Source organism: Mustela lutreola, chromosome 6 (genome assembly GCF_030435805.1).
Source record: "Mustela lutreola isolate mMusLut2 chromosome 6, mMusLut2.pri, whole genome shotgun sequence".
NCBI classification, from domain to species: domain Eukaryota; kingdom Metazoa; phylum Chordata; class Mammalia; order Carnivora; family Mustelidae; genus Mustela; species Mustela lutreola.
In genome coordinates this window covers 138,238,926-138,266,085 of record NC_081295.1, presented here as the reverse complement: position 1 = coordinate 138,266,085, position 27,160 = coordinate 138,238,926, and the positions used below count along the sequence as shown (strand labels likewise).

The 27,160-nt window shown below is 40.7% G+C and overlaps 1 protein-coding gene and 1 long non-coding RNA gene across 3 annotated transcripts in view; both read left to right on the top strand.

The window, feature by feature from the left end:
• The window catches only part of F13A1 (coagulation factor XIII A chain), a 163,860-nt gene that overhangs the window by 16,350 nt on the left and 120,350 nt on the right, over positions 1-27,160 (top strand). The gene's annotated exons all lie outside the window — the stretch shown is intronic.
• On the top strand, positions 17-27,160 carry LOC131834491 (uncharacterized). Its single transcript, XR_009354913.1, has 2 exons — positions 17-24,049; positions 24,541-27,160. It is a non-coding gene; the product is annotated as an uncharacterized LOC131834491 (long non-coding RNA).

The window sequence follows — 27,160 nt, the reverse complement described above, 5'->3', positions numbered from 1 at the left end:
GGGGAGGGTATGTGCTTTGGTGAGTGCTGTGAAGTGTGTAAACCTGGTGATTCACAGACCTATATCCCTGGGGATAAAAATATATGTTTATAAAAAATAAAAAATTAAAAAAAAATTCAGAACATATATCAGTGATACAAGGTTAGCATAGAAAAAAAAAAGCTCTTACAAATTGACAATCTGAAGACAAGCAATAGAAAAATATGCAAAGTATATGAGGAGCCAGTTCACAATGTAAAAAGTCCAAATTAAGAAAAACATATAAAAAATAAAATAAAATAAAATAAATAAAAAGTCCAAATAACGTGTAGTCATGTGAAAACATAGTAAAATTCACTAGCAGACTGGGAAAGCCAAGCAAAGTCATTTTTATCCAACAGGCAAAAATTTAGAAAAAAACCTGTAATATCTGTGGCTGGCATGTATGTTAAGAAAAACATACATTGCTGATATAAACGTATAATTTCATAACCTTCTAAGAAAGCAGTTTGGCAGTATCTGTTAATATTAAAAAGACATATGCCTTTGACTCCGTAACTCCACTCTTGGAAATCGATACCAAAGATATTTAAAGTCTAGTTTGTAAAGATGGGTATTATTTAGTGCAGCATTGTTAGAGCGACATAAAAGTAGACATCCTCGGTAGTGGAATGGCAGCTTATGTTGTGATATAGTCACATAATGGATTGTTGCTTTAAAAACAAGAATGAATTAGACCTACGTCAGATGAGTTCAAGTGAGGTAGTGGTGAGGAAATATACTTTGGATGGGCACATATCATCTTCCCTACGTGTGTGTGACTGTGCCTAGGTCTGTCAAGCACTGTGAGTGCATTAAAGACTAAGAAGCACACACACAGGTGATGACATTCCATGGTGGGAGAGTAGCCAAAAGAAGGGAAGAAGAGGCAAAAGGAAAGGGGAAGCTGGTAAGGAACAGAGAAAAAAAGCAAGCACACTGATAGGATTATATGTATGCATCTAGGTAAAATTATGGATCTCTGCGGGGATGTGTGTGTGTGTGTGTGTGTGTGTGTGTGTGTATGTGTGTAAATTAAAAGTAATAACATCAGAGCTAAAAATAAACACTTCCTTAGAAAAAAATCTCTGACCCTTAACTAGTTGGAAGTATGTGGTTTGTATTCCCTTTCTTTTACAGTACAAATTTGAACAGAAATGTGGGAAAATCAGTTGAAGCCAGAGTGGAAATGGGAGGGGAGGAAAGAGATCACAGAGTCAGAATAAACAGCATCAGTACAACTTGGGGTTCTGCACAGAACTGTTTGCTATCCCGATTGAGGGACGAGAGAAAGGAAAACTCAATTATCATTCCTGTAAGTTAGGTGACATGTAATAACCACAATTTCATTACATTTTAGGGAGCAGACTATTATTATTAATATTTTTTAATAATGTGTACTTCAGGTGAGAACGGAATCCACAGCTAATATTTTTCAGAGTATTTTAAAATCTGATGAAAATTTATTTTTATTTTTTCCCCTAGTTCATTTATCACTTTTGAGTGTGTGTGTGGCGGGGGAGGGGTGTTGGGGGGATTGGTGTGGGTGTGTGTACATGCACACATTTGGACTAGATTTGATTAAAATGCCCTTCACACCTTTGTAACGCAATGATGACTACCTGTGTGTCAACGTTAGAAGATCTGTTCCCAGTTTAGCTCCAACTACCCAGGAACATTTTTTATCTCCTTTATAGTCAAATATTTAGTGCAGAGAGGAGGGAGCAAATCTTTGTCCCTGAAGTGGACTTGACTGAGGTCTGAGGCTCTTTCCCACAGACACTCAGAAAATAGTTATAATAATGGAAGTCTTAGGGAAGATGATAAGACGAGTGTCAGATTGGGTTCCCAGGGAGAGTTTGAGTCACTGGGGCAGGACACTTTATCCTGAGTGGGAAGGTCAGGGCCATGACCACAGCATCACCACCATGAGCAAATGAAGTCCTCCCTTCTTTTTCACAGAAGGCACTGTATTTTGTTCCCTCAGTAAAAAAGTGGGAGAAGAGAGGCATAGAAAATTTACCTTTGGGATAAAAATCTATATATTTTAAAAATCAACACGTATTCTAAATCCTTCTTAGAGCTCACAATGTGTACTTTCAGAGGTAAGCTGTATTCCAGTATGTGTAACCTATAATAGATGTTATTACATTTGAGGATTTCGTATTTCCAAATTTCCTGCAGAAACAAGGAAAGAAAAATAACAATATTCCACATTTACTCTTTGGCGTATGAGAAATCAGACACATTTGTAAATGGCCTTAAAAGACCAATGATAGAAGATTTATCCCGTTAGCTCTTTTGCGAACCCCATGTCATTCAGGGGGTGCCATGACCGCCCAAGTTCTCAGGACATTGGTAGGACCAGGACTGAAGAAAAAGAGCATGTGTGACACTCATGGGACTCAGAGATTTTTCTCTCAAAATGCAATATTTGTGGGGAACCTGGGTCGCTCCGTTGGTTAAGCATCTGACTCTTGATCTCAGCTCAGGTCTTGATATCGGGGTCGTGAGTTCAAGTCCCATACTGGGCTCCATGCTGGGCATGGAGCCTACTTGAAAGAAAGAAAGAGAGAGAGAAAGAAAGAAAGAAAGAAAGAGAGAGAGAGAGAGAGAGAGAAAGAAAGAAGGAAAGGGAAGGAAGGAAGAAAGGCAACATTTGTTTCAATAGGATTGAATAAAACCATGAAAATTGGATTTTAAAAGTCATTGCAGTAATGAGAAGAGACAAGAGTATTAAATGTGCAGTAGTAATGGAATGAGGCACAAAGTCTTTTTTTTTTTAAGATTTTTTATTTTTTTATTTGATAGAGAGAGATGACAAGCAGGCAGAGAGGCAGGCAGAGAGAGAGAGGAGGAAGCAGGCTCCCTGCTGAGCAGAGAGCCCGATGCGGGGCTCCATCCCAGGACCCCGGGATCATGACCTGAGCCGAAGGTAGCGGCTTAACCCACTGAGCCACCCAGGCGCCCCACACAAAGTCTTACACATACATGCAGGTGTACCTCCATTTCAGGAAACCTAGAAAGTAGAAGGAGTGATTTAAAAAAAACAAAAAACAAAAAACAGGAAAAGAATGCTTTGTAAAGAATAAAAACACATAATCTCTTCAAATATTTCTCTTGAAGTGTTTGCACCACGATTAGATTTCTCAGCAAAGATCAATTTATGCACTAATTTAAAGAATATAGCTACTGCATAGAGCAAGCTATCGCTATATTAAAACACAGGACATTGAGGAGGGTATGTGCTTCGGTGAGTGCTGTGACATGTGTAAACCTGGCAATTCACAGACCTGTACCCCTGGGGCTAATAATACATTATATATTAATAAAAAAAATAAAAAATATTAAAAAACACAGGAAAAAGGTCACCTTACTTGTTTGCAGTTTGCATTCAGTTCTTTATTATGTTCCTTTCTCTTTCCCTGTGACTTTATGTCAGATGAACAGGGACATGCTAAGTGCTGGAGTTTCCTTTGTTACTATCTTCAGAACCACAGCATTTATTTATAAGCGATCCTGCCTTTATTTTTTAATTTTTTAAAAGACGTTATTTATTTATTTATTTGCTTGAGAGAGATAGCGAGAGGGAGAGAGAGGGAGCACAAGGGGCCTGAGGGGCAGAAGGAGACACAGACTCTCTGCTGAGCAGGGAGCCCAATGTGGAGCTCCATCTGGAGCCTCAGGATCATGACCTGAGCCAAAGGCAGATGCTTAACTGACTGAGCCACCCAGGAGCCTGGTGATCCTGCCTTTAAATCAAGGTTTCTTTCTTTCTTTCTTTTTAAACACTTAAGAAGATAGACTTTCTCAAATGGTCCCAGATTTATCCGTTGATTCCTGGGTCCTCTGAGTAGAGAAGATGAACAGGAGAGCTAATGCATTTCCTTGGCCAAGACTCCCTGCACGTGAGCTACAGATGGTCCCCACGCTTTGATAACTGCATTCATTAGTTGCTGGCAGAACATAACCATCTTTGTGCGTTAGGTGGGACATGTTAATGAACTTGAGGAGGTGGGCATGGCTGAAAAATGTGCCTGATCCTCTATGGGGCCTTTTCTGTCTTTCTACCTCTGAGCCTGAAGCCATGAAAAATCATGGAAGGAATCTGGAACAGTGTTCATTATAGGTTTTGGAACCTGGAGCTGCAACTGTGAAAACAGGAATTTTGTGGTGTTACTTTGTTCTACTTTGACATGGGCCCCCTACTTACCCGGGGAGAGTCATTCTGAGGAGAGACATATGAGCTAGATTCCTTACCAACAATCCCCCTCAAAGCAGACCTACCCAGTGAGCCCTCCAAGCAAATGACAGGATTTGTGAGCAGGTTCCTTGCTCCTTGGGCCCAACCACAGGAACCTAACATGTGCAGGACAGCACCTCAAAGATTTTCTTGCCATTTTCTCAGTCCTGCCATGGCTTCCATGGGTCCAGGCTTCATATTTCTGGTTATAGTGGAAATCAGAGGGGAGGAATGTCATCCTCAAAGCCATTAGGCAAAAAAGCTTTTCTGGAAGCTTCTTACTTGCCACCATTATCTATAAGAGAAGCTATAAAATTATTTCATTTTTCCAGTCCCTTGAGAGGAGAGCGGCAGGGGCACTAGTAGCAGGGGCACTTCCAGTGGCGTGTGCTAGAAGTCCCTTCCAGCTTGGCCATCCTGTGAGTCTGAAAGCACAGCCCTTACTGATGGCACACTGAGGTCATTCATCCTGGACCCGGCCATTTACAGGATGATATCCATTGCACATATTCTGCATTCTTAACCACATAAAATATTGGATTATCCTCCAAACTTCAATATTTCTATTTCACTCATTTCTTGAATAGCGTTTCTTGAAACCCAGCTGGGGTGTCAGACTCTGATGTGTTTTAAGAATAAGAGTGACATTAACAATTCTCAGTTGGGGGTTCAAGATTGGAGAGAGAGAGTTAGAGCCTGGATTAGGGCAGCTGTTGTAACAATGGAGAAGACGGATGGGATTTGAGGAACATTTAGATGGCAAAATCCACAGGTCTGTGTGAGCAGAGGGGAGGAAAGAGTCAGGTAGCTCCCAGGCTGCGGAGTTGTATGCTTATGATGACAGAGGCTGGCAACTCCAAATGAGATAAAGAATGCAGGGAAATTGGGGAAGAAAAGATGAGTGTGGGAAGTGGTAATGATGATACTGGCTCTCACTGATAACTCACTCACCAGCACTGGGTACTGTGCAGAGGTTCTGTGTATGTCCCATTTAACCATAGTCCCATACACCTCTGGGTATGGGACTATGGTTATCTCCATTTTTCAGATGAGATGAGGATTGGAGTGGTATGAGTAATGTACCTGGAGTCACATCTGAAGAGTGCTGGGGTTCGCACTTGAACCCTGACATTCTCTCCTAATCACAATGCACACTACCTCCACCAGGCAAATAGTGGAGGCATAAATGTGATTTGGTTTGTGCCTTCAGAGTTTGAAGTACTTGAAGGACTTCCAGATAAACCTGTCCAATAGACAGCCTTTGAAGTTTAGGGAATCAGTTTTGATTTCATCCATCGTAGATGGGTAAAATTATTCAGAAAAAGTCAATCAGATAAGAAGCAGACCGAGGTTCTTGTTCCCTGAGAGCAAACAGCTTTTAAGGAATCAGTTCAGGAGCTGGAGCCCCTGGAGGAGACAAAGACCACATGATTGGATAAACAAGGAAAATCAGGGAATGCAGGGTCACTAAAGCCAAGAGAGCTGGGTGTTTGAAGTAGAAAGGGTGACCAGCTTTATCAAATACAACAAGGAGAGGCAGTGATGTAAGAACTTCCCACTGGACTCAGCCGTCATGGGGACACTGGTTACTCAGGGACAAACCAAACTTTAATGGTTTGAAGGTAAATGAGATATGAAAAGTGGACGTGGCAAATGTGGACTAATCTTTTTGGAAGAGAAGAACAGACAATTTGAATAGTAACTTGGGAAGAATGTAGATAGAGAAGGTGGTGTCTTGGTTTGGGTGTTTGTTTTAGGATTGAAGGTAGTTTAATGTGTATGGAGGCCTGGGTAACAGAGCCAGTAGATGAAGAATCCTGAAGATTCAGAAGAATCTCTGGGTGGCTGAGGCAGAATGCTGGAGGAGGTGAAGAGGCATGGATGAAGGATTGTCCGGGAAGAAGAATCCCTGTCCTCTGAAGGTGTTGGGAAAGACGCAAGAAAGAATGTGAATGTGTTAGGTGGAGGGATGGGAACTGATCATCAGGCCTGATGACCTCAAGTATCTCAAAGACGTTGGAGGTGAGCAGGTGCGGCAGGAATTGAGAAGAGCCAAGACCATTTCTTGTATCTGAGAGCATAACCAAGACATTTAAGATCTTTGTTCCCCTACAGATTTTTGGTTCAGAAAGTCCAGATAAAATCATTATCTGTGAATTTCATGGACAGAGCACAATTTGTCTGCTGAGAGATTTCTTGCCCCAAATCATGAAGCTGGTAAGATGTAGAGAAATATTTCTTAGCCAGTGCTCTCTCCACTATTTCATGCTGTGTTTTAATAAAAATAGGTTACCCATTCCATCATTTTGAAGAATCATTTATATGGGATAACATTTCAGATTTTTCCTTCTGTGTGTTTCTGCATTGACGATAAGTGTGTTCATTTTTAAGCTCTGTGAAGTGATGAATAATGGCATCTAAGAAAGTAGGACAGTGTTTCCCAGAGTGTGTTCTCTATGAACACGTGTCATGTGAAAGACTCCTTAAAAAAAAAAAAAAAAAAGTTCCGTGGTCAAATGCATTTAGGTCATGCTGTGTTTTGTGGCTTTTCTTGGAGAATCCCAACACACCTTAGTATATTAAAGGCTCTGAGGAGGCACAGGGTCAAAAAGTGAATCTTCTTTAGCCTCATGTGTCTCAAAATTGTTTCACTACAAACATTACTCTACCATGTTTTTATTTTCATTACGCTCTTTAGTAAAACATACAACTCACTCTAGGAGATGCTGAACTACTGTTACAGATTACCTTAATTCTGCAGAATACTGTAGTCTGTGTATTAAGGTAACTTAATATATTATCTGGTTTTTTTTCTTCTTCTTTAGTACTTTAGCTTTTGTGCCAACATTAAAATAACTCTATAGGGGCGCCTGGGTGGCTCAGTGGGCTAAGCCACTGCCCTTGGCTCAGGTCATGATCTCAGGGTCCTGGGATCGAGTCCTGCATCAGGCTCTCTGCTTAGCAGAGAGCCTGCTTTCCTCTCTCTCTCTCTCTGCCTGCCTCTCTGCCTACTTGTGATCTCTGTTAAATAGATAAATAAAATCTTTAAAAAAATAAATAAAATGAAATAACTCTATAAATTTGGCACTTCTACTCAGTAATTTTCTTTTCATAAAGGATTACTTTACTTTGTTTTTTACATTTATATATTATTTGCCAGATTTTTGTTTGGCTTCTGTAATCATAAAGTTGATTTACTTTCCTTTCAAACGTGTTTATTAGATACTCACTGAATACCTTTCATGTGCAAAGCACTGAATTGGGATTAGAGTATTAATATATGTTCATCCTCTGATCTTAAAGAGTCTGGAGGGGATGGCCTGCACACTAGAAATTGAACTGAATACAAATCTCTTGGGCACAGTGCTTGGGAAGCACACTGGGAGAGAGATTGACTGTGTGACTAGTTAGAAGAGTCCCCCAGGAAGAGTTGGATCTTATTACATTCCCAATGTAATGGGAAAACATATGTCCTAGAAAAAAAAATGTAAAGTTTAGTGAAGAAAGAAAACTTGGAAACATATTGAAGGCGTCATACACCTTGATTCAAAATTTATATATTATTATATAAGCAACCAGAAGCCTCTATGGAAGAGTTTTTAAAAGGAGTATATTAAAAATGTCTAAGTGTTTGCTTTTTAGCTTACTGTGGCAGAGCATGAAAGATAAACTGAAAGGCTGAGATTGCTGTCAGGGACATCAGTAACAGACTTAGGGAGAGGAAGGAATCTTATTAATAGATGACAGGGTAAATGTGCAATACATCATTCTATATGATATTTCCCTCTTTTTAAAAAATATTTACCTTTATAACAAGAGGTAGTGATTTTGTAGCTTGTTTGTTTTTTGGGGTTTTTACATGGTCAAATAAGACTCACCTGTAATAAAGTAATGCGCTATGGTCTGAGGAAAAGGTATATGCCTCCGTGACTGACCCTCTTCTGTGCATGTGGACATTTCAGGGATGACAGCTCCTCTGGTAAAGGGTCCAGGAAGCAATACAGTGGTTGGGGAGGGTTTGGAACCGGCAGACCCAGTGAGAGTCCCTGTTCCACCACTCAGAGCAACAACAGAATCACAGATCCCCCGAGTTACATTTCCTCACCTGAAAACATTTACTTCTAGCAGCTATTTATGGATTAAAGGAGATAATATATAGGAAAGTACCTTCTTGCCTTCTTATTCTGGAAACAATACTGGGAAGCAGGGAGGATAGGAATAGGCCTCACTGAAAATCTGGAGACCAGAGTGCATAGGGATTAAGTGACTGACCCAGGGCTGTGCAGGGAAGGGGAAGTCCCCTGTCCCCAACTTCCTCTTAGATGATCAGAATCTTAGCCCAGTGGTCTGTCCACATTGGTCCTATAAAAGAAGGCCAGGAGCACCCAGGTGGCTCTTTTAAGCATCCGACTCTTGATTTCATGATCTCAGGGTTGTGAGATCCAGCCCCTCATAGGACTCCGCAATGGGCTTGGAGTCGGCTTGAGATTCTCTCTCTTCCTCACCTTCTGCCCACCCAACCCCACTCATGCTATTTCTCTCTCTCTCAATCTCTCTCTTAAATAAATAAATAAAATTTTTAAAAGAAGGCAGACACACTGTGAAGATTATAATCAAATAATAAAATTAATCCTTTTACATTTTTTTGGTAGATTAATCCATTTATACTCCTCTAAGCTTCTTATTTGTCTCCCTGTGAATGGAGATTTGCTGAGGCCCTGGTTTAGCCTGACTCTAGATATGACTGACTCCTAAGCTTTCTATGAAATCAATTTCTCTGCTATTATATATTGCCCTAGTAATGCCCCCACCTACCCTGGGTTTGAAGAGAGAGCAGTGAGAGGGAAGATGGCAGGGTGAGCCCTCAAAATGTCTGCAGTCAGGACCATTGGCACTGAGTGGGGTCCTCTGAGGAAGGATGTGCTGTCAAAAAGGCAAATAGGAGGCCATTCCTCCCTCTTTTCTCTCCTGTTAGCCAAGCAAAGATAATGACCATTGAACCTCCAAACAAAAATATCCAGTATTTACAACATCCATGCTGACAGCTTAATTAATCAAATAGGAACACTGACAACTCACAGGCCAAGTTCTGCTGGGAATTATTTGCCTACAGTTCTAGCTGAAGTGACAGAAGCTGTTTTGTCTCAAAGTAGGAGGACTCGACATCCGTATTTTAGTGCAAGAGACCGGTGAGGAGTCCCCTCGTCCCTGCCTTGTGACCCACATCCCATCCTGCAGAGCTGGAGGTTCGAAGTGTAGCCTAGGATTTTGAGGGTAATAGAGTCACCCGTGTGTTTTATAACATCAAGTATGCTGTGTGACACACTCATAAGAGACAGTGGAGGTTGGAGTGAGAATCCTGCATAGATACCTGACTTCCTCCTCCTTCTCCCTCTTTTTTCTTCCCCTAATTTGCCATTGCCCTCGCTGCCCTCTCTTTTTGTCTTCATGCCGTGTTTTGCATTGACCTCTTTCACCTGTGAGAATTCACAACCTTGACTAATTAGCACCCACATAATTGAAACTGTACATGACCAGAAACCTCTGGTCTGAACTCAGGGCTTATTCAGCATGGGCAGCGCCTGGGCTCTTCCACGTAAATTCTCAGACATTCTTGCAGTATGTGAAGTTAAAAAAGGAGAGGGAAAACATTTAATGAAAATTAATGTGTCCAGTCGGCTGCCTTGCTCTTAAGTCTCCAATCTGTGAAAAGAGAGATAGTGTCCAAGTGGAATGAAAATCCACTGAAGAATGGATAAAAATGGACTAATTACTCATAATCTATGCCATCTCATTACTCTGTGAGTGTGTTTCATGGACTGACGAGGGACTGACTGGGAAGCTCTTGGAACTCCTTAGTGATAGTTGCTTGCTAATAAGATGACCCAATTACCAGGCTTATTTTGAATATCACAACTATATAGGAAAGCTAAATCCTTACAGTATTCCTTAAGGCAGTATAACCTTCATAAAGCATTACTATAGCAGCATCCAGAGCCAGACAGCTGTGGGATGACCACAGGTGAGCTATAAATAGCAGCACCTCTCCCTTTCTATCCTTTTCACCTTTTATTTCTTCTCAGCATCTCAGCCTTGTAATGTTTTCCATCCTTTTCATGTCATTTCTCTTACTCCTCATCTCTGTCTCTTTCTGTTTGTCTCTTGCTCTCACTCTTGTTCTCTCTCTTGTGCATACATACACATAGTCTTATGGGTGGATATTTTGGTATTTACCCATTAGGGGAGTAATAAGGGTTATCCTGAGGAGCTGGGTACAGCAATTTGTGTGTGAGCCTTCAGGAAGCGCAGTGGGATGCTCTGAATGACTGGCTTATCTCTGGCTAAAGTGAGTTTAACCACCTAGAGGCTCTTTGGCTGCACTGTTGAAGGTTCTTTGTGGGGCCTTGATGTGGCTTCTTTTATTTCCCTATTTCCTCTCCATTTCTGTTTAAGTGTCTTTATAATATCTCATGTCATACTAGTTCAGTGAATTTCTGATGCAGAAACCTCCACTGTGTCTGGCACTGTGTGAGATGCCATGGAAGATTTAAGACACCATCCCTGTCCTTAAAGAGCTTACTGTGGTTGGGGTGAGAATTCCGCAATTAATAAACACAACCAGGTAGTATAAAATCTATTTCCTTACCAGAAATGTGTGAGAGAGGCGGGCAGACAGGAGGGACCTAGGCTAGAGGTAAAGGGTGAGGTCTTGGGAAAAGGCAAGTAAGTTCTTAGGATGGATGTTGAGGAACTGGGAGTATCACAAAAGGGACAGGAAGTACATAACTTCCAGGCTGGGAGGAAGGCATTCTTGGAAGCCTAAGTGTATTTTCTGCTGATGTACACATATTTCTAATGAGAAGAGGAATCCTGAACTGAATCAGTTCTCACAGCTGTATTTGGTTTGGGCACCACTGGTTCTTGAGGGTCCCAGAGTTTCATGGAGTTTGCTGGGCTATGGAGACCCATTCTGACAAGCCCATTAAGGATGCACTTACCTATGGAGTCAGCCTCTGGTTATTGTTTGCTTAGTGAATGTTTTCACTAACTAGAATTCAGAGTTTTTCCACTGAGTCTTCTGCAGGGGTTTGTAGAGGTGAGCTGTGACATCTGGATTCTCCACACAGCAGAATCATTATCGCCACTAAGCAATCCACTTCATCATGTCAGATTAAAACACGAGCCCTGAAAAACTATCTTTTGTCAAAGATCAGAATCTCATTAACATGATCGAATGCAATTAAGTCACCATTAGCTTTCAAGAGAAGTTTAAAAGGGGCTCAGTAAATGGTGGAGGTCTCTGTGCACATGAAGGCTCAAGAGACTTGGGTGATATCCGCATCCCTTTACTTTACCACCCAATATGCCTGTAAGGGGAGGAGAGAGAATGATATCTACAATCCATATTTTCCTAATAATCTAAAGATGATCAAATTCTCATACTTCAAACTGAGAAACCAAGTACACTTTAAAAATAAAGGCTTCCAGAAAGGAATCTGTAGAATGATAATAAAATGGATTATAGTAAAAATAGATTTTCAGTCTCATTCATTCATTCATGCATACTTTATGTTCACCAGCATATGATTACCACTGCTGAATCTATAGTCAGGTAGAGAGGCTGCTGCCTATATGATGCCATGAAAGGTATTCTAGCAACAGGATGTTGAATTTCTCCATTGTATTTACTCGTTCAAATTAATGCATAATATCTGAAGCTCCCTTAGAAAAATGAAAATACTCTGTAAGGATGGATAATATTATCCATCTGACCTGTTTGCAAATTTGTACAAATAGGCTCTGCAGAATAACTAGCTGACACTCTGCGGAGAGCAATGTCCTGAGGAAACAAGATATTCTGACAGTAAATATTGAGAAAAAAGATGAAAAGCTTTGGAAGTCAGGTATGAAGAGATGCAGGAGAATAGGGTACCATAAGTTGAAAGTGTGTGGAATGAAAGAGATGGAGGGTTGAGCTTATATTCAAGGCAGAAACCAACCAGGAGCTGAAGGAGGAAGAGGCGAGCCCAGGAGTGCTGCCCACCAAGCAGTTAGGATTGGCTGCTCTGAAAATCATGCCTCTCTAAATGTTTTACTCTGTGTACTTGCTCATTGTTAAATGTGAAGCATTTCAAAGCTTGATGCTTTTCATAGAATCACAGAATCATAAATATTTGGGCACTGGAAAGTAGCATAGCCATCACTTTGCCCAACTAACTGTTTTATGGGTCTGGAAACTACCCATGACCAATAAAGTCTTCAAATGCTTTCTTGCACGAGTTCAACCCGGGGCCTGGTAGAGCAAAGTGGATCACAGCTAGAGTGGCCCTATAAAGCATCCTCCAAGCCAAGACACTTTTGAGAGGGGATGAGTGACTAAATAGATGAGAGGCTAAGAAAATAGGCATCATCTGGGGCTGTCCTTGGCAAACCTTGGATATATGATTGCTAAATCAGAGCTGAGGCAAGAGGAAACTACTAGAAAATCAGAGGTATATAGAGAGGAAAACAGAACAGTCTAATAATGTTAAAAAAAAAGTGGAATGAGTGTCCAAACAGGGCACAGAAAAACCATTTCAGATGGGGAAGATGTGATGAGCCAAGAGCATTTGACTGAATGTGGTGCCATGTTAACATGGCTTTGGAAGTGCACACTTGGGATGGTGAGTTCCTCCAGCATGGTGAGGTCAAGCAGGGACATCCATTCAAGATGAGGCAGAGCAAAGGAAAGGAGACCCAGCAACCGGAAGTGAACATATAGGCACAGAGCTGGAAGCATGCCCCAGTGAGCTATCTGAGACATAGTGTGGGCTCCTTTGCACTTCCTCACTACAGGAGCAAAGAGACCTGAGCTACTGCTGGAGCTGAGGCAGAAGGCAGCCACTTTTGCCACCCAGAAGATGAGAGCTAAACCTCTCTCTAGATCTCTTTTGGAGCTGCGCAAGATATTACCACAGTCCTCTATAACCCCTCAGGGTTCTGGGAGGCCTTAGCTGCCTTGAGTTCTCTGGATGTTTAATCAGATCACCTGGGAGAGTCCTAGGACTGGACAGGGAGAGTAACAGAGACTTGGAACAAATAGGGGAATAAACAGGCCATAGTCCGTGAGTGTGGTTCAACAAGTGTGGAACCCCCAGTCAGGTCTGCCATCATTCTCTCTGTGTGTGGTCTAGCTATAGGAGGAAGTTACAGTTATAATCTACCTTTCACATGTGAGGAAACAGAGGCAGTGGTCTTGAAAATGTATTGGGCAGTTCAGAAATCTTTATGTTGGCACTACCTTTGCACTTGCCTTCCTTGGCAGCACTTGGTCACCAAACATCTCGACACTATACCCCATGAAATTAGCCTTTGGCAACATTCTAAAGGGACTGGTCCCAGCTAACAGCTAATGGCAAGATTCTATAAACCCATTCTTGTTAAAATTCAAATATTAACTATCACCTCCATATTTATTTTTCATGGAAATAATTTAAATGAATACATTGTCGTAGTTGAGTTCCATTCATTGTGTACAATTTGGAGATGGGGATGGGTTCCTATCTTTATTTCCCATTCAGTGAACCCTGTATCCTCCCAAGATCTTTCCAGATCCCAACTTCAGCATTAGGTCAGAAATGCTAGGACCAGCCAATATTCAGAATCTGAATTCTACTGATTCCTCTTCGAAGGAAGAGACTACCTATGAGAAACTTGGTTAAGGTATAGTCCTGGCAGGACAGCCCTAAGGCAGGCCCTGAGTGAGGCAGAGGGGATAGAGAAGAGAGATGAGACATTACTATTGGCTGAATTTTTTTTCTCTTGTCCATCCACCAAACTCCTATATTGAAGCCCTAACCCCCAACGGGATGGTCTTTGTTGCTGGAGCCTTTGAGAGATAATTAGGATTAGATGAGGTCATGAAGTTGGGGCCTGATGATGGGATTTATATCCTTTTAAGAAGACAGATCAGAGCCATGTCTCCCCACACCATGTGAAGTATGATTTATATGACACCATAAACCTGGCCTTCTGGGAGCTCCATCATCCCTATTTCATTGATTTACTAAGTAACCATCCCTGTATTGATTTCTTCAGACTTGGACTCTGTTTGCATTATTATGCAACAGGCTGAGCCCTTCATTGACAGTTTGTTCCTCATCACCCAGTTTTGTATTCTCCTAGAGCTGATGCTTCTTGAGGGGAAAGGCTGTATTTGCCTGTTGTTAATAATAGGCTATTGCCTAGTGCAGGGCAGTCAAGAGGGTATCCCTTTGGCACATACTTTTGCTGCCATCTGCAAGGTAAGAAGTGGGTTCTCACCAGGAACCAAATTTGCCTGTGTCTTGATCTTGGACTTTCCAGCCTCCAGAACAGTGAGAAATGAATGTCTGTTGTTTAAGCCAGCAGGTCTGGTATTTTGGTACAGCAGTCCCAACAGGCTGAGATAGACACCATAGAATGAGAATCCTTGGGGACTGATCCTTCTTGCCATCCAGGGGCTAATGGAGTATGTGCAGCCCTGTGTGCTGTGGTATTGGCCCAGAGAGAAATACACATGCAGGAAATTTTGGGGGGAAGCACCTTCTCAGCACGATGCTATCAACTCTTCCATTAAAGTTGTTATGCTTTCCATCTGGACTTATAAGAATGAATGCTTGTTCAAGTCCTGTTTCCTTGACTGAGAAAACATAAAGGCAATATATCTTTCTGTTTCCATCCCCTAACTGGCTCCCAAAGAGAGAAGCCATGTTTGATGTCCAGCATCTCAAAGTTGGTTTTGTTCACCGGAAAATTAGTGCACAGGATAGACAAGAGCCCTTAGTATTTGAAGCAATTAATTCCACAGAAAGAGACAAAAACAAACTTTCTATGACTAAAATGATGGACATGAAGTAGTGGAGACAGCTAGTTTGGCATTTTCCATCAAACAACTTTTTTATTTGTGCAACATATTTCTAAGTGATAGAAAGTGACACACTGTCTCCATTACACTTCATTTCCGTCATTTCATTTTTTTTCTAACTTTCATATTTGTGAAACAAATTGCTTTAAACATGTCAAAGACACTTGAGTGGAGTGTTAGCCAAATTTTAAAAATAAAGATGATTCATAAAGACAGCATTTGTGTTTATAACCACCGAGATAAAATTTCAAGAAAAAAAAATCACAGTCCTGATTATTTAGGGCACAACTATAAGGTAATCATCTTCAGAAGTTAGAAAGAAATCTCTTTGCTCTCTGCTTCACTTCCCCTAGATTTATATGACACCGTAAACCTGGCCTTCTGGGTGCTCCATCATCCCTATTTCGTTGATTACTAAGTAACCGTCCCCATATTGATTTCTTCAGACTTGGACTCTGTTTGCATTATTATGCAACAGGCTGAGCCCTTCATTGACAGTTTGCTCCTCATCACCCAGTTTTGTATTCTCCTGGAGCTGATGCTTCTTGAGGGGAAAGGCTGTATTTTGCCTGTTGTTAAAAATAGGCTATTGCCTAGGGCGGGGCAATCAAGAGGGTATCCCTTCGGTGCATACTTTTGAAGAATTGATATTGGAGTTCCAAAGAGAGAAAGATCCATGAGTATTGCTCTCTTTAGAAAAATTGGAAGACCTACATCACTGATGATATTAAAAAAAAAAAAAGAAAGAAAGAAAGAAGAAGAACATGGATAATTGTACAAATAACAGGTATATATGTTGTTCTGTTGCAAAAAAAAAATTAAGACTTTATTTATTTGAGAGCGAGCGAGCATGTGTACGAGCAGGAGAGGGGGCAGGGGGAGAGGGAGAAGCAGACTTTGCACAGAGCCTGGGGTTTAATTCCACGACCCGGAGATAAAGAAGTCAGACACTTTACCAAATGAGCCATCCAGGCCCCCCCGTGAAAGTCTTTTCTTTTTTTAATTTTGTAACAAACTACACTAACAAGTGTACAAATTAACAAGAATAGTACAAAATGGGGTGTCTGAGTGGCTCAGTCGTTAAGCCTCTGCCTTTGGCTCAGTCCTGGGATCAAGCCCCACATTGGGCTCCCTGCTCAGCAGGAAGCCTGCTTCTCCCTCTCCCACTCCTCCTGCTTGTGTTTTTCTCTCACTGTGTCTTTCTCTCTCTCTGTCAAATAAATAAAAAATAAATATATTTTCAAAAAGAATAGTACAAAACACTTTCTTTTCAGAACCGTTAGAGAGCTGTCAATCTGTTGTCCCATGTCTTTACATTCTCCTATATAACCCTCAAAATCAGGAAATTAACATTGTGCAGTTATGATCATCTCATCTTCAGACTCCATTTGAGTGTCATTACTTACTTGTCTTGACTTTCATTACTTGACACCTTTGAAGCACACAAAAGCAGTCAATTTTGTAGAATGCCTCTCAGTTTGGGTTTCTCTAATGTGTCCTCGTGATTGCAATGTGGTTATGCATCTCTGGCAGTAATACACAAAAGTGGTTGGCATTCTTTTCAGTGAATCCTATCTGGTTGCACATGATTTTTTACAGACCCCATTACTGATGATGTTGACTCTGATCTCTTAAGGAAAGCAGTGTTACAGGTTGGTGTTTTAGTCTATTCGGGCTGCTCTACAGAGTGCCGTAGACAGGGTGGCTTATAAACAATAGACATTTACTTCTCGCAGTGCTGGAGGGCTGAAAAGTCCAAAAAGCAAGGTGCCAATAGATCTAGTGTTTGATGAGACCCTACTTCTGGTTCATAGACAGGTATCTTCTTGCTGTGTCCTGACGTGGTGGAAAGGGTAAGGGAGCTCTCCAGGATATCTCTTACAGGGGCACAATTTCCATTCATGAGGGCTCCATCCTTGTAGACTAGTTGTCTTCCCAAGGACCCCCCTCCACATACCATCTTATTGAGGGTTAGATTTCAACATAGAGTTTGGGGGATGGGGATATCAGCATTCAGTGTATAACAGTAGGGTTCCACTGGAAGTAAACTTTGAAATTAGTAGGAAAGAAGTTGAATACAGAATGCTCTTGGGAATACTTGGGCAGAGGGAGAGGATGAGCCTTGAGCAGTCCTAACAAAGGCCATACCTGATCTCATGGAGAGTTTTGGAGCTAGAACAGGTCTTCAGAGGCAATTTTCTTCAGCTTTGGCAATTCCCAAAGAGAACTGACCCACCAAGAACCATTTTCTGGCATCACTCCCAGCAACTCCAGGCAGTACATCTCAGAACCGAACCCAGTGATGTCTGTCAGGGGTCCCTACTGCAAAGTTATTTTTTTCCCCTCCTTTGTAGTTAATAAGTATTTTATAAGAAATTACCTTGAGACTCTGAATTTATTTCATTCATCATCAAAACTTTTACTGATAGAATGATTGATGCCTGTATGAATTCATAATTTCCTCTTTTAATTAAACAGGTTACTATCATTAATTAATTTGATGTTCAAATTATCCTAGATTTTGCCAGTTGGAAGATCCTCCAACTGGCTTCCATGTCCTTCCTTCCTTATTTTCTGGCACAACAGGATGTTTCAGGCTCATTCTTATGTTCTCCCTGCCCCAGTCCTAAAATCAACCATTTCTCTGAGGAGTCCTGCTTCCTTTTAATAAAAAAGTAATATTTAGAAGTCATGATCTGAATCCTGTGTGGGCTCACTGCTATTTTACCACCTGTCAGTATTTCCCAATTGAATGTAGGTTTATCTCACTCATTGTTTTTGCTTCTATGAAATATCTATGATGATCCTGACCCCTGACTCCTGACCTTCATAACATTTCTCATCCTTGAGGTTTCTTCTAATTTATACCCAAAGAGACTTGAATGAGTATGGTATATAGGACAGAAAATAATATCACTCATAAACTGATACTTCATGAAACTTCACAACATGACAACTGTGTGCTTTGTGTTTGTGTTAGCTTCTATGACTGCTGTAACAAATGATTATAATCTTAGGGGCTTAAAACAATACAAATGTATTATTTTGACATTAAGCATAATGATAATGACTGATCAAGGTGTAATTATACTTTAACCAAGATCCTTATACCCAATCTTTTCCCTCAGGGAGGAATCAGTGAAATTCATATCCAGGCCTGGCATCTGGAAAGGTCTTGGAAGGATACAGTGTCCACTGAATGGGAGGTGAAAACAGGAGCCCATCCCTCTCTCCAAGTTGTGTGCCATAACAATATATTCATTTTAAAATATTAGGGAACTAATTCCATAAAGAGTGAATTTGGAGATGATAGGAAGTGTAACTAGTCTTATCAGATATTAAAATTTTATCAAAAGTGGATTTATTAGACTCTTGGTATTTACTATTAGCTGAGACCAGTTCCCTTAGAATGAGTAGCCAAATGGCTGTTTTTATTAGGTATAGTGTGGAGTTGTTTGGTCTTCAGGAGCTGTTGGGGAGGCAGGCCCCGAGGAAGTCCTAAAGTGAGGATTCTTTGGCTCCTCAGCAGTATGAAACTTCAGAGCATATGCCCTGAGTTTGGGGTTAAACTTTGGAGTTCAGGAGTAGTGACAGATGTTTTTGACAAAATTCCCTCATAGTGCCAATTTCCAAAGGACAGGACTTGGATGTCACTCAAAGTGGGCCAACTTGCACACCTTTAATCCACAAATAAAGAGAAACTTGAAAGTTACCTTTATTTTAAAAATTTTAGGCAAATCAGTGGGCAACAGGTTGCCAGAGAAAATGAGAGAAGACTGGAATATCTTGGGCCTTGGGGAGACAATAGCCTTCTTCCACAGGCATCTCTAAGCAGGGCTTCACTGGTCCAACCTACGATATGGTTCCTTTACATCCTTGTGTTTAAACAAGGTCTTCTTCATGGTCACTTATGTAGTTGATTATGTCATTGTCATGAAAATCAGGCTAAAGTACAGTTCTTTTTATGATGCCCCTAAATGTAAGCAGTGATTAGCTCATGATGCAACTATGAACATCTATAATAAGCAAATGAACACCCACACTTAAAGGTACATAGGATGTAATAAAATGCAACACTTGTCATTCTTTGTGCCCATCTCTCAAGTTCTACTTTTTGTTGTTATGTCTTTAATAAAGTTGTTCCTGCCTCCACCATTGATTCACTGCTCTAGATCTGTTAGCGTCATGTGGCATTAGACTTCCGACTGGAATTACAATCTAAACTTGGTGTTTGAGTATAAACTTACTGAGTACAAGAAATATATCATCTACCTCTCATATACTACCTTTGTCAATTCCAGGTAAAGTGATAGGACTTTGCTTATAGTCAGCAATTTATAAATATCTGTTTACATAAATGTTTATTGAGTATGTATTGTTGATATCCACCTGCAGACCAACACCAAATGGACTGCATCTCATTGCCTAGAATATTTCTATGCTGATTTTTGCTCTGTCAGCAGTTGGTTTGATTTCTGGCAATGCAAACTCATTTAACACTTGCTTTTATGAATTGCATTCATATATTTGCATTCCAAAGACAGACAAATATTTTTGTTAGATTACAATGATTTGTCCTTATTCCCATCCGCAATGGCATTAAATTATTAACAAGAATTGAATGTTTTAGTGACAATTTCATCAGAGGATGGCTTTGCTTGGAAGATATTCAGCTAAACTTTTGATCCTATCCTTGTTGGCTAATGACACTGTTTTTGAAGCCAGTTGCTATTATTTTAGCTAAATGAGTCTTTCTCATAGGACCCACAAGCCTAAGTCTGCTTACATGATGGATATAGCTCAAACAAATGGAGTTTTGGCTCCATACAATTACCATTTGCTGGGGAAATCCAGTTCTTGTAGTAGGGAATTTTTGTGGCATGCTCCCTGAGGCTGATTGAGAAGATAAAGGAGGTAGGCATCAAAGCTGCTAGCCATCATACCTCCAGTCAGTGATCCCCACTTTTAATGCAAGTGTATTTTTCTGCCCTCTCCAAACCTGGCTTGGGTTTCCAGAGCCCACGTTGAGGGTGGCAGAACCCCAGGAAAAGGTGGAATCATCCTTTATCCCTCCCTTGAAAGTGTTGCTAACAGTTGGAGTGAAAAGGGGGAAATAAAGCCCAAAACCCTGACATGCATTTTGGTTTATAATCATGAAATACATCAAAGTACAATAAACTAGTCATTGTGGCATCAACATTTTAGCTCTCTCCTTGACATTGTTGAAATCTGGAGGATTTAAACTTCAATGAATTGGTAAAACAATAGACCCTCATTTAAATTCATGCTAGGGAAGGACTAAAACTTGCTCTAGAAACAATTATGATGTAGACAAACTTTGTACTCCAAATAGCCACATTTTTGTACCATATTCCATGAGCAAGTTTCCCCATGTTTAATGTCCACTTGTCTTCCAGCTGTGAAACAAGCTTTAAGGAAAGTTATGGTAATCAGGTTTCATATCACAGAATAATGAATGTAAGCAAACTTCCCAGAGATATAAACATTTTAGCACTATCTCTGATTTGTTCTCCATTGGGAGGATTTTTATTATTGAAAGGCAAAGTGGGAGTATTTTAGGATGTCAAGAGGTCTTCCTAATCTTCTAGATTGTTCTCCTATAGTCTTCACACAGCAGCCAATGTGATTTTTAGGAATAGCTCAAGACAAACAATGTGTTTTATCTAGTGATTTCTTTTCTCTCTCAGAATAAATTCCAAAGTCCTGACATCAACTTACAAAGCCTTACTTGATGCCCTGACTGTCCCTTACCTCATCTCCTATTGCTCTTTCCAATATTCCTTCTGCTCTAAGGCACAGCAGTCTCTTCAAGCATACTAAGTATCACCTTCCTCAGGACCTTTGCACTTACTGCAGTGCTCTTCTCCAGATGTTTGCATGGCTTATTTCTTCTCTTCTTTTACATCTCTGCTCAAATGCCACCTTACCAGAGAGCCCTACCTAGTCTCTCTCTCCAAATCAGCACCCTAACCCCATTATTTTCTGTACCCTTAAGCTGTTTTATTTATTTTCACGGCATTTACTTCCATTGATATGTATATATTTATTTTTCTATTGTCTGTTTCTCCCCACTAAACTATATGCTCCATGATCCTATCTGTGTTGATGTCACTATATTCTCAGTACCTAGAGCAGTGCCTGGCATTTTTTTTTTATGTTTTTAAAATAGTTTATTTATTTATTTGAGAGAAAGAGAGAACACAGGCAGGCAGAGGGGCAGAGGGGCAGAAGGGCAGAGGGAGAGGGAGAAGCGGGCTCCCTGGAGCTGGATGCTGGACTCCATCCCAGGACACTGGGATCATGACCTGAGCTGAAGACAGATGCTTTACTGACTGAGCTACCTAGGTTCTTGCAGTGCCTGGCATTTAAATGGTGCTTGGTAAATATCTGTTGAATAAATCTTTAGACCATACCACATCAGGAGCCACCTTCTTCTCTCCCCACGTGTCATGCTCAGAAATAAAAATAAAATAGGTTTAATGAGTTTTATTTTCTGTTATGACAATCAGACACCGTATTATAATGAGAATTATAATATGTTCAGCTCCTGCCATGCCCTTCACACATATTATTATTTAAACTTCATCCTTTGTAAGGCTAGTTTACAGATGAAAAACAGACTGGGAAGCTGATTAGCTTTCCCAGTTATAAGTGCTAGACCAAACAGGCCTGGGTTCAAATTACATAAGTTCTGTGAGCCCCAGTTTTCCCAGATATTACATGGTCATAACTGTTAGAGCTGATAGAGAGTATTAGTACTATTTGACACACTACATGGTCAGGGTTCAGAGGTTACAACAGAAATTTCTCTAGGTTGTATAAGCAATGGAAGTGTAGTCAAAGGAATCAGTTACACTGCTGAGAGAACAACCAAGAATCCAGAGCGAATGAAGCAGCTCAAGAATTAGTAACAGCAGAAAATTTGCTACCACACTGGGAGTTGGAGGCACATTGTAGAGGAGGAGGGCTTACCAGAACCCAGAAGTAATCCCCAAGGGCTAGAGCTATGGCAGGGACTATCCAGTTCCCAGTGGGAGTTGAGAACCTTGAAGGAGTTTCAGCATCTCCAGAAGCAGAGAGAGAAGGGAAGACAGACCCTGGCATGTACCCCATCTGCCTCCAAAGGCTCTCATGGATCAAACCTATCTAGAAGCCAGAGAACAAAGGAGCGTGGAATAAGATTTTCTGTAGAACCAGGATGACAGTTCTATGGGGTATAGGCTTTGGGTCTGAGAACAAACAACCAGGAGGCCAACAAGCACACTGAGCACAAACAGTAGTTGGTTTTCCCAAGTTGACAACCTGGAACTCAAATACAGATTCTCTGACTTCTATTCCTCCCGTTCCTTAGGAATTGGATCAGCAATATGAGCAAATCTACAGTGTAGTGTTATGTTCTATAACCAACTTTATCTAAGTCATAGAGATTTTATGTTCATGATTTTTTTTTAAACTAAAAATATTCTGTCTTCTCTCAAATGAGGCAACACATTCCTGTGGTTAAGGGGATTTCCAGAAAACTAGTTTCATTGAGTAAAGCTCCATGGCAGTTAACCACATCAGACCTGACTTCTGGAGCAGACCCCTTAGAAAGCAGCATGCTCAACAAAGCTTGCAACTTAATCATGATTCTTAGGACTTAAGAGGGTGATGTTTTACTTGTGACTGTATACATAACAACTAAAATGGCGCCTGGAACCAGTAGGCACTCAAAAGCTCATGGGTGAAGAATGAACATAACCTAGGGTTAGTTTGGTTCCACCCCTGTCACTCAGAACCAGCATCTCCCACCTAACCAAGCCTCTATTGCTTCTACCCTAACTGTTCACTTATCCTCCCTTTTAGGTCATTATCTGGAGCCAGTCATTTTCACTCTGAGGATACTGTCATGTCTCACCTGAATACTTATTAGCCCTCTGCCTGGTTTTACTCCATGGCTGTCCCCTCCAAGCCATTCTCCAATCCCACCATCAAAGTCATCTTTCCAAAGATAGGGCAGGAGCTTCTCAATGGCTCCTGCCCTATCTCCAGCCCCTCCTGAGACATAGCCCAATACCTTTGCAGAGCCTCAAATGTCCCTTTGGTTCTTACTCTGTCCAAGCCACCTGCTTCTACTACCATAGGGGTTTCATCTTTCCTGTATGCCCCACACTTTCCTTATTCCCTCTGCTGGGAAGGCTTCTCCCCACATTGTCCATCTTTAAAATTATATCCCAAAGCTACCTTCTCTGAGGAATCCTCTCTGCCATGCCTGTACCTCATGGCTAATAACCCCAGCTACAGCCTGGTGTACTGTAGGCACAGGGGCTCTACAGTCTTAATTCATAGATGAAGAAATTCTTATATCTCAATGCCATTGAGGTTATTTCTGATTTTTTCCTCAAGTCCTTTTCCTCCTCTCTATGTTGTTGGAAGCACCTTACGCCAGGCTCTGGTCTCCTCATGTACAGATTATTACCTTGCTTGGCCATGGAAGGTGTGTACTTCTTAATGTTGATGGTGCATCAAGAGGTAGCTTTATTATTATTACTACTATTATTGTTATTATTATTATTTTTAGTCACCCAAAGAGCCTAACACAGTGCTGGTTATTTCACAAAATTTCATCTTACTCTGAAACAGATTTTAAAAGACATAAGATGGGGCACTGGGTGGCTCAGAGGGTTAAGCCTCGGCCTTCCGCTCAGGTCATGGTCTCAGGGTCCTGGGATTGAGCCCCCCATTGGGCTCTCTGCTCAGCAGGGAGCCTGCTTCCCCCTCTCTCTCCCTGCCTCTCTGCCTACTTGTGATCTCTCTGTCAAATAAATAAATAAAATATTTAAAAAAAATAAAAGACATAGAAAAGATTGAAAGAAAAGTGAAATAAAATTGAGATAGAAAAGGTGCTTAAATATACACAATGGAATACTATGCAGCCATCAAAAGAAATGAAATCTTGCCATTTGCAACAACATGGATGGAACTAGAGCGTATCATGCTTAGCGAAATAAGTCAAGCAGAGAAAGACAACTATCATATGATCTCCCTGATATGAGGAAGTGGTGATGCAACATGGAGGCTTAAGTGGGTAGAAGAATAAATGAAACAAGATGGGATTGGGAGGGAGACAAACCATAAGTGACTCTTAATCTCACAAAACAAACTGAGGGTTGCCGGGGGGAGGGGGTTGGGGAGAAGGGGGTGGGATTATGGACATTGGGGAGGGTATGTGATTTGGTGAGTGCTGTGAAGTGTGTAAACCTGGTGATTCACAGACCTGGGGATAAAAATATATGTATATAAAAAATATATGTTTATAAAAAATAAAAAATTAAAAAAAAAAAAAAAAAAAAAAAAAAAAAAAAAAAAAAAAAAAAAAAAAAAAAAAAAAAAGGTGCTTAAAGAAAGTCTATCTTCAATTTACCAAATATTTTTTGAGCACCTACTGTGTTCCAACCATCTTGCCTGCCACTGGGTATGCAATGTTAAACACAAATCAGTCTCTGTCCTCAACAAGCTTCCCTTTCCTTCCTCAGTTTGCTGGATCCACAGAAGACACATTGCCAGGAAGCTTTCTTCCCTTAAGAAACATCTGAAAATATATGTATAAACTCTCCCACTGGCAAAATACGAAACAGGGCAAATTCCTGAGGTCCTCGATGAAATGATTTGCTTTTGAACATTGGCGTTTCTCTCCTCTTCGTTGTTACCACCCAAGATTCCTACGCCTTTCATTTAATTGTTTCTTTTTTGATGGTGGTATTTCGTTTTTGTAGTTGGTAACCTGATGTTTCTGAAGGTAATGCAGGGACTCATCACATCCTGGTTGCTGTGCACTGCTGTTTGATCTCAAGGCTGTTGAAACCAGGTTTCCTGGGCACCTGGGTGGCTCAGTGGGTTAAGCCGCTGCCTTCGGCTCAGGTCATGATCTCAGGGTCCTGGGATCGAGGCCCGCATCGGGTTCTCTGCTCAGCAGGGAGCCTGATTCCTCCTCTCTCTTTGCCTGCTTGTGATCTCTCTCTGTCAAATAAGTAAATAAAATATTTAAAAAAAAAAAAAACAGGTTTCCTTTCCTATACAAGTCTACATACTCCTTTTTCCAGCTCTACCACATGCACCATGTTGCCACAACAACACTTTCAGGGCCCGTTTGGAAATTGATTGATTATTTTGAGCGTGAGAGATGCATCTCAGGAAAAACAAATGAATCAAATAGAAAAATGAATTAACATCATGAAATTTACCTTCCCAGCTGGAGACATGATGTATTCATGTGTTCCCTAGAGAGGATCCTCTTTTAAGAATTCACTATTAAAGAAAGTCTGCAATTAGGTGGAGTCAGAGCTCAACTTAAAACATATTTATATGTGAATGGAAAACACCCCTTTAAAGGAAAAGGTTTCGAACTAGAAATTTTCATTTCTTATGAAAGATGCTTGGAATTGACAACTGGCTTGCTACAGGCATCTCGTTCCAGATCTTCTAAAGTCTCTGTGATACTCTTTTTTTTTTTTTTCAGCATAACAGTATTCATTGTTTTTGTTACCACACCCAGTGCTCCATGCAATCCCTGCCCTCTCTAATACCCACCACCTGGCTCCCCCAACCCCCCACCCCCCACCCGCCCCTTCAAAACCCTCAGATTGTTTTTCAGAGTCCATAGTCTCTCATGGTTCACCTCCCCTTCCAATTTCCCCCAACTCCCTTCTCCTAACTTCCCATGTCCTCCATGCTATTGTTATGCTCCACAAATAAGTGAAATTATATGATAATTGACTCTCTCTGCTTGACTTATTTCACTAAGCATAATCTCTGTGATACTCTGAATTGGACTTGACATCTTCAAAAAGCACGATTCAGTCCCATTGACATTTATGGTGCACCTGTTTGGTACATGGCATTCTGACAGCATTCTATGGGGCTATAAAGACAAGTAAGATAATATCTTTGTTTCGTTTAATAAGAAAAATAGAGATGTAAGTGAATAAGAAAGAACAGTTTTGTTTGGGCTTTTCGGGTGTTGTTACTAAGTCTAGCATAGATGGAGCACAACTTTGGTCACTTCACTTGTAGGCGATGTTGCCAAGATGAGAGAAGTGGAGGTGTTCTGAGGTATAAACTTCTTCATTTCAGAGCACCAAGGCAAAGTGACTGGCAGACCTACTCCTCCTCCTTGCTGAGTATGATCTTCTGGGTTTTAGGTATGAGCAAAATGAAGTAAAAAAAATTCTATTTAGCAACAATATTCGACCATACTGACCATACTATATGCTGGTTGGTGCTCTTTTTGGACTATCTGGGAACCTAATTAGCACAAGGACATTATGTTTACTTTTTCCTTTTTCTGACATTGTGTTTTTAATTAAAAAAAAAAAAAATTCCAGGCAATAAACTCACTAAGAATGAATTTTTAAAATACAACATGTTCCTCTGTAGAGTTTTGCCTAGGCAGCACTTTGCATGAAGAGGGTTCTCTGGTCTGTGCAATGAATCATTGAGAGCTAATTTTCCCCAGGGACACAGAGGGAGAATAGGACCTGGAGGTGGATTTCTCTTTTCTGTCATGTGAATGAGACAAAGATGTTGAGCCATGTAAAAAAGCTCAACCTCAACAAGCCAATATTAGTAAAAAATAAAATCTTAAGGAACTAAATATGTTCACCCACTTCCTCCCGGGATGGGGGTGTTAAGGTAGGTGCAGCTCTCTGTATTTACCCATGTATGTGTAAGGAGAGGATGAGGTCAAAGAAAACACAAGAGTGTTCGAATGTAGGCATAGGGTCCAAGTGAATTTTACCTTACAGTTTTTCCATGGCCTCAAAACTAATTTACAAATGAAAACAAGCACTTAAACTAAGAGCATGTGTTAATTTATAGATCAGGTGGGAAGATGGCACCAATTTTAGATAAGTGTGAAAGAATGCAATCGGTAATTATATTTTTTTCACGGTTAGTAGTCCAATTTCAAAGACTACATTATTAAAAACAAGGTAAGAATCCTTTCTGAGACTTGA